This window comes from Tamandua tetradactyla, chromosome 3, assembly GCF_023851605.1.
Source record: "Tamandua tetradactyla isolate mTamTet1 chromosome 3, mTamTet1.pri, whole genome shotgun sequence".
Taxonomy (NCBI): Eukaryota; Metazoa; Chordata; class Mammalia; order Pilosa; family Myrmecophagidae; genus Tamandua; species Tamandua tetradactyla.
In genome coordinates, this window is record NC_135329.1 from 195,173,953 (window position 1) to 195,186,193 (window position 12,241).

A 12,241-nucleotide genomic window follows, 5' to 3' on the forward strand; every position below is an offset into this window, starting at 1 on the left:
AAAATGCAAGTTTAAAATTATATACTATTTTTAATTATCAGATTAACAAAAATGAAAAAGATTGGTAATAAAAGTGTTGGAGCAGGCTTGGGGTATTGCATGCTTCATACCCAGTATTTGTGCTGTAAATATTACCCACCCATCACCGTGGCTGATTTCAACCCACCAACGTGATATCACAGAGTGTGGAAGAGCGAGGCAGAAGCATTCCATTATATAGATTTCTACCATACTGTGAAATAGACATCAGTCGCCTCAACAACACAGATTTTAAGTGCAGTAAAATAATTAGGAAGTAAGTCCTTAGTATTTATTATCTCTGTTTTAATATAATTTATTTACTTATAGATTTACATAATTTAGTTTTTAAACAATGGCTGTGTTTAACAACCAGCTTGCAGAATTCCTGAAAATTTGACAATCAGTTCTCATGACAGTCGGTTCCAGCATGCAACTGGAACCTGTGTTCTACATCTTTGCTACTCAAAGTGTGTTCTGTTGGCCAGGCGGTCAGCAACACCTGGGAGTTTTCTCGAAATTAGAGTCTCAGGGCTTACCCCAGACCTCCAGAAGCAGAATCTGCATGTTAGAGATCCCTAGATGATTTGAATGCACACTAAAGTTCGAGATGCAGTGTTTCAGAGTACCATGTGGTAGTAATAATGTGTGTTTGACCTTTAAGCATTGTCATAGAAAGTTCCAAATATATTATTGAGTGAAAAAAAGCAATTTCCAGAATAGCATTTACAGGGCAAGAGCATTTAGGAAAACTCATATAAAGAGCTACATTTCTATATTTTATATAAATCTGTATGTAAATGCATGGAAACAGGTTTGAAAGGAGAGGGGTTACTTCTGAATAGGGAAATTATATTGGGTGGGAGGTGGAGGGTTCAAAGGGGGACATTAGCTAACCAAAAAAAGTTCCTGAGAATCATTCTCACCCTCAACTTCCTGGGAAAATCTTCCCCATCAGCCCTTCGCTAGTGTTCACAATGCTACCATTACTGATTTATCCTTTTGATTCAAGAAATATTAAGTACAAGTGCCTGGCTTAACACATCAATCAGTTACACACACTTCAGTGTGAGTGATACACATGCCCCTTCTGATCCGTCAGTTTGTGAGAGCAGCTTTCTAAGTAGTAAATCCTCACATAATTGTTGAGGGCAAGTTGGGATGCAGAAGACCAAAGCAATGCTGTAAGGAAGAGAAGGTGTGTCTGGTGTCGTGTGTCCCGTGCTCTTATCTGCTGGTATTGGGTGTCCTGTGCCCTTGTCTGCTGAAATGAGAGCAGCAAGGGCTGAATCAGATGATCTTGATTTCTGGTGTCATGACAGCCCTGCTGGTAGATATTCGGGTTTAAATAAATCGTTTTTTTAAGTAGTAAATAAATGACTTCTAAGTATAATGAAAGGAACTTGTATAACACGGTACAATTTTTCCTTTTGTGTGTTGCTGGTGGGGCAGTATAGTTTCTAACACATACCTTCTGTCCAACCCTTCTTTCCATATAGGACTCCACTGATTAAGAACTACAAATCCCAGGATGCCTTGAGATGAGTCGCTCTTTGGCAGAGATAATTTCCAACCAATTATGTTCTAGGAGGGAGGTTTAAACAGTCCTTTATGTGATTAAAAAGAATGAGACACCTCTCAGGTACTAATAGGAGACAAGGTATAACACTAAGTGAAAAAACAAGGTGCAGAAGGCGTAGACAGCAGTTTTATATGCTGCCGTTTGTGTGTGCAAATACACTACATGTGTGTATGTATACATGTGTTTATGTGTATGTGTGTGCGTGTACTTCAAAATGTGTCCGGAATCACAAGAAAATGGTAACTGACTGCCTCTGAGAAAAAGAAATGGGGTAGCTGAGGGACTGGAATTGAAGACATATATCCTTTCCCCTGTAAATCGTTTTGCACTATTCAATTTTTTTTCCTTGTACATGTACTATCTCCTTTGAAAAAGAAAAATTTTTATTTTGAAATATTTTCAAACTTACAGGACAATTACAAAAATAATACAAGCTGCATACAAAGAACTCCAACATACTGTTATCTATCCCTAATATTTGGATCCAACAATTTGAACATTTAACCTCATTTGCAATATCATTCCATCTATCTATCTACCTATCTATCTGTCTATCTATCTATCACCTGCCTACCTACCTACTGATCCATTTACTAAATACCTGAGTGTAGGTTGTACACATTATGCTCCCTGAACATTTTGTACTGCCTTACAGTTCCTAAAAACAGGGATATACATTTATATAACCACATCAAGTACAGTTATCAAGTTCAAGAAATTTAACATTGATATAAAACGTACAGTGTATATTGCAATTTTTTCAGATGTCCCCATAATGTCTCGTTGAGCCTTTTCTCCTCCCTTACTAGATCCCATTTAGGATCAGGTATTGCATTTGTCATTGTCTCTTTAGTTGCTCTTTCTTTCTTTTTAATTGTGGAAACATATATGCAACATAAAATTTGCCATCTCAACCACTTCCAGGCTATCCCACAAGGAGTGGGCTATAATACCCAGTGGGATTAATCGCATTCATGATATTGCGGTACCCTTACCACCTTCCATTACTAATACTTTCCCATCTCCCTAAACAGAAACCCTAACTCCCTATACTCAGTATGCATTAACTCCCAATATTACCTCCTTTAAAAATCAAATAAATAAATTACATAAGATGGAAAGATGACCTTTAAGTACTCTCTGTTGCTCTGATTTTTTTTTCATTTTCTGTACCCTGATTCAGCTAGTAAGCATTTGGTAGTTAGCATTTAACCTGAAAGGCTTCAGTAAAATGATAGGATTTTTTAAAACGCACACATACAATGATATTACTCTCTGATATGGAAAGTGTGTCTACATGTGGAAGGAGGAGTGGATGGATTTTATAAATGTTTCTTTTAATGTTGATTTTTAGAACAATAAATAAAAACTGAGGATGATAGGAAAATGTTCAGATAAAGGTACTCCATGAATTCTTTACTTACACAAGAACTGCACACTATTGATTGTACCTCTTCGCTGTGCCTCACTCCCTTCATCATTTCCCACCCCCCTACCCAGCAGAAATCATATGCTCCATCATGATAATCCACCCCAGCTTTTGCCTTCAGCTCCCTTGCCCCACCCTAGATTTTTTTACTTGACTGACTACCCCAACCCTGATCACAGCCAGCTCCTCCCCCATTCCACATCTGCACTTGTGGGGCTGGAGAAACACACAGTGGCACCGACTGGGCTCTCTTTGAACTCATTCCCACCAAGCCAAGGCAGTTCTTTGTACAGCCCAGAGGTCCTACTGCATCTCCCAGAACATTCACTCTTTGATACTCCTGAAAGGCAGTGTCATGCCATTTGCTAGTCCACCCTCACCTTCAGCTGATGACCTTGATTTCCATCTAACTATGAAAATAGGAGAATTTCCACAAGTCTCCATCAGCCCCTCTAAGCTCCTACCTACATCTGAGCTCCATATTCCACTGTCCTCAATTCTGTGGATGAACCTGTTGTGCCCCTGTTAAGGTCACGCCTTCCATTTGTGCACACAATCTGCCCCTCTTACCTACCCAGCAATTCTGTCTCCTCCTGCATTATCAGTTCCCCAGGTCTAGAGTGGCATACCCATCTGCATATACATAGGCTATAATTTCTCCCATTAAAAGTGAATTCTCTCTTCAGGAACTAAAGTACAGATTACCAGGAGCCAAGGTGGGGGTAGGGAATGAAGAATTAATGCTTAATTGAAACAGAGTTTCTGTTTGGGATGATGAAAAAATTTTGCTAATGAATTATGGTGATGGTAGCACAACTTTATGAACATAATTAACACCGTATTTGAATGTGATTATTAAAACGGGAAATTTTAGGTTGTGTATGTGTCACTAGAATAAAAATTTTAAAAATATATGACTCTATACAACAATGAACCCCACTGTCTATAGTCAGAAGTATAATTATATAATATTGTCTCATCAATTATAACAAAGGTAGCCCACTAATGCTAAGCATAAAGATAGAAAATTGCATGTGAGATGTGGGGGTACATGGGAACTCTGTCTTTTCTGCATTTTTCTGTTAACTTACAACTTCTGTAATAAATAAATAAAAATTTAAGTCATCTCAACTGCTAATCTCCCTCCAGCAATGGCCTCATTTTTCTGCTCTCCCTTAAATAAAACTTTTAAACAACAATAACAAAAAAAGTAGGGGATTATCTAGACTTACTATCTCCAATTCTCCTGTTCTCCTGTAAACCCACTCTAATGGGTTTCCACTTCAATCATGCCATCTAAACTAGACATTACAAGGTCAAAAACAAGCTCTGCAATGTCGAACCCATCAGTCAATCCTCGACCTTCACAGCCCTTGACCCATGGCACGTGTTGGACCAAGTTGGCATTGAACCTCCTCCCAGAAACTTGCCCCTCACTTGGCCTCCAGGACACCCAGGCCCGTGCCTCGGCGCCTCCTTTTCTGGCTGCTCCTCATCGCTCCATCTTAAATGTTGGAATGTCCCCGGGTCAGTTCTGGGAATCTGTCCACCCTCCCTCCCTTGGTACTGGTCTCCAAACCCATGACTTTAAATGGCATCTGCATCTTCCGGCTTTAAATAGCATCCAACAATACCCAAATTTACGTATCTCTAACCCAAAATGTCTCTTCTGAGGGCCTCATATGTTCAGAATGCCCCAGTCCCCGTCTCGCACTGATGTCATCTCCAGTCTTGGATTCTACAGAAGAAGTTTCAGTATTTGTGGGTTCAGAGTAACACGAAGATCCGCAACATGTAATATTTTTTACTCAGTGCCTGACACATAGTAGATATACAATAAATGTTTATTGAATGAATGAAAAAATAGCCCTCTTCGTCTATTACCCAGCAAGAAATTATTATAATGAACGATTGATAAATGCAACAACTTGGATGGATCTCATGAATATTATGTCGAGTGAAAAAGAAGCAGATGCAATGTATCACCTACTTCATATGATTCTGCTTATAGAAGGTCATATACTATATGATTCCACTTAGGGAACACTCTCAAAACGGCAAAAGCATAGAGATGGAGGACAGATCAGTGGTTGCCAAGGGTTAGGGATGGTGAGAGCAGGTGGGTAGCCCAAGGAAACTCTGACTGGTGATAGACTAGTTCTGTATTTTGATTTCAGTTGTGGCTACATGAAGCAGTGCGTGATAAAATTAGTGTTGCTGGATAAAAAAGAGGATGTCCAATTAATTGAATTTCAGATAAAGGATGGATTTTGTTTAGTATAAGTATGTCCCCAATATTGCATGTATACAGTCAAATAAATTGGCTCCCTACATTGGTGTTGCCAGGAGCCACCCCCTTTTCAAGAAGTGACAGGGACTTTATAAACAGTTAAAAATAAAAGTTTCCACGAAATCTTTTCAGAAATATGGAACATAGCCCGCAAAAGTTGCAGTTTAAGCAACAATGGGAAATAAGCTGATTTCAGTCCAATAGAAATAACCTATCAGAAATAGACAAATACACTATAATAACCAATCTATGATCATTCCTGGTTTTGAAAGACCCTCCTCTAGAATAAGGAACCTAAACATCAACCAATGCTTATAACTTCCCTATTGGAAATCCCCTAACTGCCTTAATAAGCCAATGTAACTTGCTATTTTGAGACTCTTCAGTTTGAGATTTCCCTGCTTGAATAAACCCATTGTATTATCGATTATTTTGGGCGACTCAGTCTATTTTGTGACATTGTGCTGAGAACTCCCTGGGTTTGTAATTGTTCCGCAGTTATGGAAGATGAAATCATTGGAGGGAACTGGGTGAAGAGTGCACAGGACCTCTCTGGATTATTTTTGCAAACTCCTGTCAATAATTATTTCAAAACAGCAGGCTTTAACAATGGTCCTCAAAAGAAAAACAACTGCCCCTGTTTGTGATGGAAACAAAGAGATGTAGGAAGCTGCTGGTTATTAACTTTGGAAGTTTCATGGAGAATTGTAAAACTGGCACTTCACCGAGGTCTTAAGATGTTTGCCTCTTGAATGCCAATGATGTAGTATAGTCACTGACAGTATAACAAAGTGGTTGTGAAGGAGGGCTTGGGAATCAGACACACCTGAGTTCCAGTCCTGATTCCTCCATTTGTTAGCTGGGGACAGTATTTGGTGTGGAATGCTGGCACCAGCTCCCACGCCCATCCTTTTCCAACTCAGCCTTCAGCGGAAGTCAGACTGAGAGCTTGAAACCCACCTGTGGGTATTTACACTAAGGAGATGAACAAACACTACAAATCAGGGCCCATTTTGCTTCTTTGTTTTGTTTTCCCCAGGGAGCCAGTTATTAAACATTTACCACCACACCAATGACTTGGAGCCTCATTTTGCTCACCTGTAAACAGGAAAGATAACACTTAAGCTCATACAGTTCTAAGTCTTAAATGAGGATATTGCATATAGAGTGCTCTGGACTGAGTTTGTCAAATAGTAGCTAAGAAAGAAATGCTAGCTATCATATCTCTCGTATTAAATTGTGAGCCTCTCGAGGGCAGATCTATGCCTCATGCATTTTCAGTAACTGGCCCAGGGCCTGGTACTCAACTGGTGCTCAATAAATATTTACTAAATTAATGACTAATGGACAAATAATAGTAATCTGGGATTGTAAAGCCTCAGAAAAACTGCGTTTTATCAGAGGTCTTTTAGAACATATTGCCCAATCTTTAATGATGGGGTTTTTCGGGTCCTGTGGCAGGCTGCCAGGGAGGTCTCCCAAGGCACTGGGGTAATGCCTGCCCTTCCAGGCCTGGTCCTCCCCAGGGAAGGACTCTCCTGGAGCAGCCCTGCACCTCTTTTTCCTCCAGGAGCCAGGATGGGGCATTTCTGGCTCTAAGCCTGTCCGGCTAGAGGTCATTTAATCCTCACTGGATTTGTCCTGTTTATTTTAGTGATGAGGGATGTTTACTTTCAGTTCGTATTTCTAGGGGCACTTGCTCATCTTGCTTCTCTTTTATTTACTCTTTGAAAGCACTGGGGTTTGAGTAAATATGTCTATAAAGTACCAGGGACTGGGTTATGCTGTGTCTGGTATTTTAATGGCCTTTAAACAGTGTCTGCTCAGGTAAGCATTTTATAGATGGGTCGAAAAGATAGGGAATTCTGTTCTCAAGCGGCCTCTGACTCCTTTCTGGCCGACAGCTGGCTGTCAGCAGCCTGTGAATCATGGCTTTTCATCAGTAATAAAAATATCAGAAGCCAACGCCCATCTAGATCAGAGAACCTGACCCACCCTTGTTACCAGAGCTTGGCAGCTATGCTGGGTGTTTAAAGTTCAGGGCAGTGCTTAAATTGAGAATCACCTGGAATGCTTTTTTTTTTTTTTTTTTTTTTTTTTTTTTTTTTTTTTAAGAGAGAGGGAGGAAAGGAAGGAAAGACAGAGAAGGAAGGAAGGATGGAAGAAAGGGAAACATTTTTAAACATTTTCTTGTTTTATTATATTTTGTTTGTTTGTTTGTTTTTTACATGGGCTGGGGCCGGGAATCGAACCGGGGTCCTCCGGCACCGCAGGCAAGCACTCTTGCCCGCTGAGCCACCGCGGCCCGCCCCTGTAATGCTTTTTGAAGTGCAAATCAATGCACCCCAAAACTGACCATTCTCATTTGGAAATTTGGGCTGAAGTCCGGGATCTGCAATTTTTAACTCCTGTTGCAAGTAATTTTGCTATCCTTAGACCGTTCTGAGAAATAGATTCTCATCAACTGCAAAAAGAGTCGTGCAACTGCTGAGCTGCCCTTGAGCTCATGGCCAGGTTTGTTGGGCAACTTGAGAAAAGTTGGTGCACCGAATTAGAATTTCTAAATCAATGCTTAGCCACTGCTTCTCCAAATTTGGTCCAAGTAATGGATGGGGAGCATCATCCTGTTAAGTCACTCGCTCAAGGTCTGATTCATTAGTAGCTTGAGAGCAGGGACCGTGCCTCCTTCACTTCTATCCCCCCACGCTGCCTAAGACAGTGCAGGGCTTGCTCGCTTGGGGAGAGGTATCCATGCCCAGCCGGCTTGGACACACCCACCAAGAAAGGACAAGAGACAGGCCGGGGTTACCTCGTGGCAGCCAGAGAGGCAGCTGCTGGGGATGGACATGACAGAGAGACTGAGCACAGAGGGTCCTGCCCACCCCCTCCACAGGCCAAGTCTGTCGCTGGCAGAGTGGGCACAGCTGGGACCAGGTGCCTGGTTTTAACAGCCCCAGCCCCTGCCTTGGCCCCTCTATCCCCGCTCTCAGGGTCCTCAGGGGGCTCCACGTCCCGGAGACTCCATTTTGACATCATCAGTGCCATTTGGAACAGCGGCATCTTCACAGCACCCGAACCTCCAGCTCCGAACGTGGTAGCCAAGGCGGTCCTGTGTGCGCGGGTGGGGGTTGGGGCTGCGGGGTGGGCTGGGGTTCTGTATTTGAGGAGGTCACAGCTGTGGGCATCCTTCCTCACTTGGAGAACTCCTCACTCATTCTCTGTCTCAGCCCTTTGTTTCCTTCCTGTCTACCTCAGTGCGCTAATTATTTTATTTGTGTGAGTACTTACTTGTTTCCTCTACCAAAAGGTCAGTTCTGCCAGAGCACAGCACAGTTCTGTCTTGTTTGCTGCCAAATCGGAAAGGTCTAGCACAGTGCCTGACACACAGCAAGTGCTCAGTTAAGAGTTTTGGGGTAAGTACATGAATGAGAGGCTTTCCCGCTCCTGACATCCTTTCATTGATTCATTCAACAAACACATTTTGAACATCTCCTGTGGGCCAGGCTCTTGTCAACATGAATAGCTATTTTTCTGCCCCGGAGTTGCTCCTGGCCTGGTGGTGAGTTGCTAGAGCTACATCTTTTTTAGAATGCACCTTGATGAGGGCTCTAACTGAGGTCCCAAGGGACAGCTCGGAGGAGCACGCCATGGGCATGAGTGGCTCATAAGCAAGAGAAATGGTCCAGCAGGATTTCTCCTCCCCACCCCCACCCCGCCCCCATTCAGGGGGCCCCATCTACCCCAAGGCCTCTGTCTCTGCTAACAGCCAGGGCTGTTTGTTTCTGCTAATATTGCAGCAGGGTGCTTCTATAAAAGCAATCTACAAAACACCACTTTTGTCATAACTAAACCCCCAAACCCAACCCCATCGCTCACTCCCATCAAAAAATACACTTTGAGGACTCCTGAGTGTAGGGCATAGTTTTAATGTGCCATAGGAGACAGAGGGATGAATAAAACTGAGGGCTCTGCCCCCAGGGGATTTCTCATCTTCCTGGAGAGATGGGACACATGAGGATGAGATGAGTAATAACATGCGGTGGCAGTCTGTATGCCAAGTAGCCAGTAAAGGCTCTGGAACGGCACCATCCAATAAATTAGCCACTAGCCACATGTGGCTTGCAAGCACTTGAAATGTGGCTGGTCCAAATTGAGACATAAAATAATGCACTCATAGGATTACAAAAAAATAAGCGAAATGTCCCCAGAATTTTTATACTGATTACATGTTGAAATGATTCTATTTTGGACATATTAGATTAGATAAATGTATTATTAAAATCAATTTCGTAAGATATTGGGTAACTGGAGCTGAAGGGATACAGATTGTGCAACAGGACTGAATATAAAAACTCAGAAATGGACAGCACAACACTACCTAACTGTAATACAATTATGTTAAAACACTGAATGAAGCTGAATTAGAGAATGATAAAGGGAGGAGGGCTGCGGGCATAAAAGTAATCAACTAGGTTCAGAGGATTAAAAATTAGGCAGATGGTTAGAAAATAATCTCCCTGTATATAAGAACATTTAGAACATACTGAACAAAAATAAGCATTCAGCAGCTTTTTAAATACTAAAGGACAGTGGTAATACTGTGACAATCATACAATGCACTGTAACTTTAAAACTATACCATGTTCCTTTTCTTCTCACTCCGGGAAAAAAAATGCCCATTAGGTTTTGTTTGCCAAAAAGATAGAATCCTCTTTTTTTCCCAATTATCTATAAAGAACGGTTATTCTACAAAACTAAATGTTCCTAATAATTTGTTAATTTAACTTTTTTGCCAGATCAAATATTTCCGTATTATGTTTTTTGACAGAATCATTTCCAAATAAATACATTCTATTTGGTTGTATTTTGTAAAAAAAAAAAAAAAAAAAATTAATTTCACCTGTTTCTTTCACCTCTTTTGAGTGAGGCTATTAAAACATTTAAAATTCCATATATAGCACCCATGATATTCTCTGCTGGACATCACTGGCCTAGCAGTTGAGAAGACTGAGTCAGGAACGGGAGGAGGTAGCCTTGGAGATCTGGGGTGAGAGCTGAAGGGATTGGGGATGAGAGAAAAGATGCTGAAATAGGTCTGAGTTGGGCTGAGCTTCATTTGGGAGGTCAGAGCAAAAGGCCAAGAGATTTGGGGCTTACCTGGCAGATGAACTATCTGAAGCCAAGTTTGGGTAGCACCCTCCGGAGGAGAGAGCTGGGTCCCACGCAGTCGGGGTCTGGGGGAAGATGTGCAGCCAGCAAAGGAAGATCAGCTAAAGTGGAGCAGGAAAACAAGGGTGAGAGCAGCATTTCAAGAAGAAAGGGAGAAGCAACACATAGGTGGGGTAGGGTCAAGAAAGGACTTTCCCAGGGGAAATGATATTATTCATTCACTCATTCATTCCATTAGTATTTATTGAGCACTTACTATGTGCCAGGCTTTGTTCTAGAAGTAAAACAGGCCATCCCTGCCTCCAGGGGAGTTTACAGCCTAGTGAGAGAGATGGGCACTAATCAACCATACAAGTAAGTACTGAGTACAAACTGTAGTCAATCCTACAGAGGAGGGGAGCCAGGAACTACCAGGGCGTATAACAGGGGCCCTAGTGGCGTGGGGGGAGGTCAGGGAATGTTTCTTTCTAGGAACTACCATTTGGGAAGGGGGTCAGGCTTAGCGGGGGGAGGGGGGGAACTGCACATGCAACAGCCGCAGGACAGAAGCGAGCCTGTGCTACTGCAAGTGGGAAGAATTCTGAGGAACTGTGAGAACTAGGGATAGCAAGGGAGAACTGAAGGGCTTGGGAGGATGTTTGAGAAATTTGGTCATAAAGGGAAGGAGAGAGGACAGCAACTCAAGGGGCCACAGAGTCCCAGGACAATGTGTGCATCAACAACAAGATATTCTTTCAGCTCTGCCTCCCCGTCCTTCTCTTGCCATCCTCCAGAAAGGCAGCCCTGGGCATCCCCAGCCACCCTCTCCTGCGATGCCTCTGGAGTATAAGGCTCCTTTGTCACAATCCTGGATGACAGGGAAGCTGGAGGTAGCCCATGAGCTGGGATTAGCTACTAAGTAAATATTGGGTAAGCAGAATCCTTACCCGTCCATCTTTTGCAAGGGTGGGTTCAAAACACATCCCCTTCCTTGATTCAGGGACCCACACGTAGGTGGAGATGAGAGTTTGGTCCATGTTTGTGATGGAGGAGGATTTCCCAGAGTGTCTCCCAGCAGGACGATGTCAGACCAGAATTATTTGTTAGGCAGCAGCCCGGAAACCTGGCCAGGGAAAGCGTCCACTGAGAACACATTTCATGGAGGGAAATCAGGTAGCATGGATATGAATGATGTCCGTTTCTGTGGCCTGTGTCCTCCCCCTCAGCCACGCAGAGAAGCTGTAAACACTCAGACGCGAGGATTAACTCTGCATGTGGTGTCTGGGACATTGTGAACCACTCCTCGGTGGCTATGTCTCTGTCTGTGTTGTATTGATCTTTTTAACCCCAGCACTGGGACGTGAGGCTTTGTGCCCGCAAATGTCAATAAACATTGACGGGGTGGCAAATGGGTGAAGGAGAAAAGGAACGCGTGAGTGAACAAATGACACATCCGTCAAAGCAGATTCTTGGAGTGTGGGCTAAACTTGTTCTCTGCTCGAGTTTTGGGTGTGGGCAGCAAGAGGGGGTCTCAAGGGGAGTCTCTCAAAGGCCAAATCCCACAATGTGCGGGCCTGAGGAGAACTGAAGTGAGGAGAGCCTTCCGCCATCGTCTTCCCACCGCAGGGGCCTGAGTCCATGAGGTTTAGAGATACTGTATGTCCAGGCAGCAGCCTTCCCAGGCTAAAGCCCGGCCCCCTAGTCTCTTATCCTAATCAGTGCCTTTTAAAAAGCTCTTAGGGCTACTGTAAAAGGAAAGATAATGTGAAGAATT